Source organism: Pomacea canaliculata, linkage group LG9 (assembly GCF_003073045.1).
Source record: "Pomacea canaliculata isolate SZHN2017 linkage group LG9, ASM307304v1, whole genome shotgun sequence".
NCBI classification, from domain to species: Eukaryota; Metazoa; Mollusca; class Gastropoda; order Architaenioglossa; family Ampullariidae; genus Pomacea; species Pomacea canaliculata.
The window spans coordinates 19,005,257-19,011,635 of record NC_037598.1 but is presented as its reverse complement, the minus strand read 5'-3'; the positions used below and the strand labels follow the sequence as shown (position 1 = coordinate 19,011,635).

The 6,379-nt window shown below is 36.5% G+C and overlaps 1 long non-coding RNA gene across 1 annotated transcript; it reads left to right on the top strand.

Moving 5' to 3' along the window:
• The first annotated feature begins 3,004 nt into the window (after positions 1-3,004).
• On the top strand, positions 3,005-5,758 carry LOC112572195. Its single transcript, XR_003100957.1, has 5 exons — positions 3,005-3,303; positions 3,870-4,017; positions 4,625-4,722; positions 5,164-5,281; positions 5,707-5,758. It is a non-coding gene; the product is annotated as an uncharacterized LOC112572195 (long non-coding RNA).
• The last annotated feature ends 621 nt before the right edge of the window (positions 5,759-6,379 follow it).

Below are 6,379 nucleotides of genomic sequence, written 5' to 3'. Positions count from 1 at the left end.
TCAACGCTAATTCCTGAATGACACACTATAAATTCCAGTACCAACTAGAAGACAGAAAAATTCATAACTTATATTTTAACCATAAGTTCCCTTGTTTGATTTGAGCTTGTCAAAAACTTTTCTTTAGAGATGAACAGAGCAGTATAGTGATAACTACAGCAACAGATTGTGGAGCCTGTGCCAAAGGACACACCAAAAAGTCTGCTAACAAACTCTGGGTCTGTGCTGTCAGGATTTGCAAAGTGCTGCACAAGCTTGGACCATGATAGGATGTTTCATAAAATACTTTAAAGTGTTGAGAGAAGACTGCGCCTTGTCGTTCTTTGATGTGGACAGATTTTCATGAACACTTAAGCAGTTTTGTTGGATGTTATTTTGGGTTTTTTTTTTTAGCCCTCGGGTGGGGGGAGTGTTCATACTTTCTGCCAGCGTATGCCACTTCTCCAAGGCCCCTGTTAATAAAAGATAGTTGAGAATTTTGAAGGTGAACATGGTTTATGTCTGTGCCTTTTGCATTATCTGAAGCAGATAATGATTTAATTTTCAAAGTATCATACACTTAAATGAAAAGAGAACTATATAAACAGTGGGGATTTCTCTCAGAAGGCAGATTCTTTTTGAACACTTAGAATATGGACTAGACAAGCTTATAGTAATAATATGAACAGTGCTGTTCATATGTCTACAGAGTTGAGTAGTTTTCTTCTTCATGATTGCTTCAGTTTAATAAAACTGTTTTCTTAATTACAGTTTTATTTAAAAATTCTTTCTGATAGAGAACAGTAAATTTTAAGGTGACATTGTCAGTAGAAATAAAGTAATTAACAGTCTGGATTAATCTACTTGTGTGTCGAATCTTGCTGTTGTTTGTGGAAGGTTGCGGCGTGGAGCAAAGTTTTGTTGGCAGACAGGTATTCACGCGTACTCAGAAACAGACTGGCCCGAACAATTAAGCTGCTGTACTCACAACCTCGAGAAGAGGCTGATACAGAAGGGTTATTCTTGGTGTTGTCTTCATCCTCAACTGTTTTGTTCAGTTTGGGTTTGAATACATTTCGGGAGATGATCGCAGTGTGATGTTTATCCCGTGCTGGGGATGTCAGAACGGTATCGTTTTAGCGTTAGTTAACATGACAAAAAGAAAAATCTTGCAAAACGTTTTCCATTAAAAATAGTTTAAATGACTAGTAGGGTGCAAAATATTTTTCACATGATTGGGTGAAGTTCAGCTCGACATACTTTTTCTTAAATCTGGGTTAATTCCCCTCTTCTGGTTTTGAGACAATGTAGCTACAAGAATATGCACAGAAAGGTCAAAATGATGACGTAACATTTGTACATCTAATACATTTGAAAATCTACTGCTAGCTGAGGACTTCACATTTAAACGTAGCCATGTACAATGCTGATGTTAATGTTGATAACATCCTGTGCATTATGTTTGTAGGCGTATATTGAGATCAGGTGGGCTGTTTTAATCCAGATTTGGGGACATAGTGTCGCGCTAGGCATCAGCAAAAGATATTGCACGCCACTTGTAAGTGTAAGCACTTTCAACGCTCTTGAGTGTAACTGTAAACGAGCGAAACGGAACTAGGATCAACTGTGGCAATGAGGCACAATGGGGGCAGAGTGGATGGGAGACGCACTTTGTTGAAGAGATGCCGATACGAGCAGTGTCCATAGACGAGTTTGCAATACTCTGAATGCTAAATACACCAGAAGCTAATTTTGCGGCGGCGATATTTCTCATGGGCACTCAATCGGTAGTCGTTGACATCTGCACGTGAGGGGGCACAGTCAAGTGATCTCAACGTTTCTACAAAGCTTTGCATTATGTTCCAACGATAGTATTTTTGCGAAAATATAAATATATAAATTGCTTAAAATCTGTCAATAGATTGTCTGCAGTCCAGTATCGAACTTTGAACAGGAATCGTGCATTTCTAAAGAGCCAATCCCACAGCGTGAAATTATTGTTGGCGTGTAAGTCAATTTACAGCATAGGTAGATGTTTAACCAAGTTTTCTTCTTCCTGACCTTTTGAAAACTTTATTTTAACCTCTTTCTATCGCTCTTCAATTCGTTCGTTCTTAAAAGCGACCTCAATCGACATTCCGACTTGGAGGAGGCAGGTTGTTCTGTTACAGAAAATTGAAGATTGTACTAAATCAGTGACATAAAAATACAAAAGATGTAGTTAAAATAAATGGTCCCTTTGGCGTTTCCAAGAAATAGTCCACGGAGCTCGTAGTTCCAAGAGCAACAAAACTGGAGGTATGGGTGCGGGGTATCGGTCGTTTGAAATGCAGGATTTATGATTTTCTTACTCAACTAAACTGTACAGACACTTCTCTCGACGATCGAGTTCTGTCTCTACAACTCAATGATAAACGAACTGGTCAATAAATATCGCCCTTACGGATATTTCAGGCGTAATGTATTGCTAATGGATTATTTGCACCATTTATAACATTTAAATAAATGTCTATAGAGCAGTGTACTTCCCAGCCTGCATAAGCTTTCAGATTTTGAAGGGCCCCGATCGGGGGGACGGGTGAAAGTAAGGGCTACGGGCTATCCCGCTCCTAACTGACCGAACGCCCATAGGGCGTAGCCGTTACGCGCTGACAGTGACCCGTATGTCGGACTTTTCACTCCGCCCTCTGACCTCGCGCCCGCATTTGCTGACCTGCTGTCGGACTCCACACTCGCCGCCCGATGGGCTTCTACCTGCAACAACCGCTTTGGTCATCGCACTCTTCGTGAGTTTGTGAATTAAGTGTAAAGTGTACCCTAAAATTCTGTAAAATATTATAACATGAATTATTCATACCAGTTGAAACTGTCTGTACAGTATCAGGATTTCTGGTATTAGTTTAATTTAATTTGTATAGTTCAGCCCGAATCGTCGATTTGTTGCGTGCTACTTCCGCTTTGTGCCATGTGCTCGCTGTAGGAAGATGCCGCATGGCTAACACAAGGTTTTTTTATGTATAAATTCTCAAAGCAAAATATTAGTGTTTCAAACAATCCTTATAATTAATTGACCCTATAATAGTTCTTAGCAATTTACCTTCTATTGAAATTTGAACACTCGATCGTGTATTGAAAGATTATTGTAATCGTTTTTTTGTTTGTTTGTTTTTTTTTTTTAATGCAGACTTTGGTTATTTCACTTTCTAGGAAATGCTGAAGATCGGGGATCGTGCTTAGTCAAAGCATTGTAATAATGCCGACTACAAAACAGTCAACAGATAACTCCACAGCGTGGCTGAAGATGAGCCAAGCTGAATGTATAGTGTGCGTATAAACCGTTCCATGTTGTAAAATAAGACTACACATTTCTTAATCATTGAGAACAGCAAACAGTATTCCTGACAGAGTGAAATACATTAGTGTTTCAGTTTGGTAAAATGTGTTATATATACTTTTTTTCTTTCATATAAAGTAGTCCAGTTTTATAATATTTGCATACTTTTACAATGAATGCTTAAAGTGTGTTCTATTGTGTTTGCATTCTGCAATTATAATATATAAAATAACATTGTTGTAAAGCTGTTGTACATTATTGCAAACATGAAGACTGACCACAGTTACAGTTTAGTTAAACACAATGTAAACACAACCAAACCAATTACCTCATTAGCTTAAAATTTCATCTATTTGAAACTTTAGTGATAGCTTCAAGTAATCTTTGGGCAATGTAGGATATATATTAGAAAAAGAGACAACACAGGCTGCAGATTGTTTCTGCATAAATGTGCACACACGTGATAAGATAACAGTAATTAGAGGTTTTTCATGAAGAGTTGTGACAATGCCATAAATTAACATGTTGTGTAGGATGCTTTACTTTATTTGTGTAGGATATTCAAGATCCTGGAAGGGTTGTAAGAAAATCAACTGACATGGTATATGACGAGACTGGTTATTCCCAATCTGGAATGAGTGGAATTATAAAAGAACTAAAATATTTCATCACTCTGCATATGAAACAGGATTATTGCTGTACCAGTAAGTGTTTTGAAGTGGCTTCTTAAATTGCTACTTTTTTATTATGTGAGCTTAAGTACTTTATTTTGCAAGGAGAGAGATTCTTGCAGTGAGTCTGACTGGGTTTAGCTATAAGTCAGTCTCACAAGATAAATGCTCCACTTTCATTTAAGTGTCCTGTCACTTGATAGCTTGTCAAAATTTTAATTTTTCCATTTTTAATGTTCCTGTTCAAGTAGATTGAAAACTTTACATATAGATATGTAAGAGAGAGAGAGAGATAGCATATCTAACCATACACTGAAAACTACTGACATTTCATCAATACATGAAAGATGTTGCTACTCATAACGAGATAATTGTTACTACAGAGCAGGCTCTTTTAGTCAAAATGCTTCTTTGAAGAAATAGTGGGGCAGGCAGGTAGAAATTGTGGTGCTAGTTATGTAGGGCAAAGGTTGGGATACTGAGAGCATACTTGATTGTTTTTGTTTTGTTTTTGCAAGTCAATGTTTTCCTGTTTGGGTTGCATATGACCCTGAAGTAGACTGTAGTTTCATGTACAAATGTATTACAATGAAACATTTGTATTTGACTTTTAACCATCACAATTTCCCTTTGTGCACAGCAGCAGCCTGGGGATATTATATCTGCCACTGCTTACAAATAGTTTGGAAGTAACTGGCAAGAATGGAGGAACAAGTCCAAGGACAAAGCCATCTGATGGTCAGTGCAATAAGAAATCAAAGAAAATAACCATGCATGTGTTTAATTTATCAATGTAAGCATGGCTTTATCATTCATGATTTGTTTATGAAGAAAGTTAACCCTGCCTATTACCCTGTTCTGGGTAATCTCTGCATGTTGTACACCTGTTTACAAGTGCAACTGCTTTGATGTGATATGGTTCTAGTGATTCTACCTCTTATTAGTTTTCCTTTCTAATCCACAAATAGTAATCAACACTAGAAGCAAGCCTGTATGAATCTATTTACATAAGTGGTGTTGGCCATCAACTTCCTGTTGCCTCCTAGCTGCTTTAGAGCTCATAAATAGTAAGAAACAGAAATACGTTTTACTTCAACTGAATGGCACATCGGTAAGAAGTGAATAAATTGAAATGCCTTGTTTTTGCTTATCATTAAAGGACTAATATTTTGATTGCAGATGGGTCATGCTGTTGAGGAGCACAGAGAAATGTTTCGAAGCTTGCTCCACATATGAATCAAGTTACGAAATGTAGGTGAACAAGGAATGACTCCAGCAGCAATCCCATATGTTTCAGGTGAGAAATTTGATAGGCTGGAAGAGGAATCTGTGTGTAGAGAATTTAGGGGGGAAAGTGGCTGTTGTGAAATCTAATTAAAGCTTTTTTTTGCAACAACTAGCCTGAAGACTTTGAAGACTCAAATTCTTTGTTGTAAATAAATGTTAAAACCATGTTTAGTTTTGGCTTGTATATAATAAATTTCTTTGTATATAATAAATTTCTTCTCTCCTTTTTGTGTTGTATATAGTACATTGTTTTGAAGATTGTAAGGATTTTTGTTTTTTTTTTGATCAGGTATTCCGACAACTAGCCTGAAGACTTTAAAGACTCAAATTCTTTGTTGTAAATAAATGTTAAAACCATGTATATTTTTTGCTTGCTTGTATATGTTATGTTTTGAAGATTGTAATGATTTTTTTCTTTTTTTTTCTTTTGGTCAGGTATTCGCGACAACTAGCCTGAAGACTGTAAAGACTCAAATTCTTGGTTGTAAATAATGTTAAAACCATGTATATTTTTTGCTTGTATATGTATATGTATATGATAAGTTGTTTTTGAAGATTGTAATGACTTTTTTCTTTTTTTGGAGGTTGGGGTCAGGCATTTGTGACAAATTCTTTGTTGTAAATAAATATTCAATCCTTGTTTATCTTTTGCTTGTATATGATAAATTGTTTTGAAGATTGTAATGATTTTTTTTTTCTTTTTTGGGGGGTCAGGTATTCGCAACAATTAGCCTGAAGTTTTTGAAGACTCAAATTCTTTGTTGTAATAAATATTAAAACCCTTTATTTTTTTTGCTTGTATATGTATATGATAAATTGCAATGAATATTTTTTGGTGAAAAATTCTTTGTTGTAAAGTAATATGAAAACCTTGTGTATCTGCTTGTATTTAATAAATTGTTGAATCATGTCTATTTTTTGTCTGCTGGTATTTACCAAGTGCTTTGAAGGGCTGAAAGGTGTTTTTTAGGATGGGGCTTTGGAGGGCTGAGAGGGGCTTTGAAGGGCTATGAGGTGTTTTTAGGGTGGGGCTATGGAGGGCTGAGGGACTATGGAAGGGCTGCGAGGTGTTTTTTAGGGTGGGGCTATGGAGGGCTGAGGGACTATG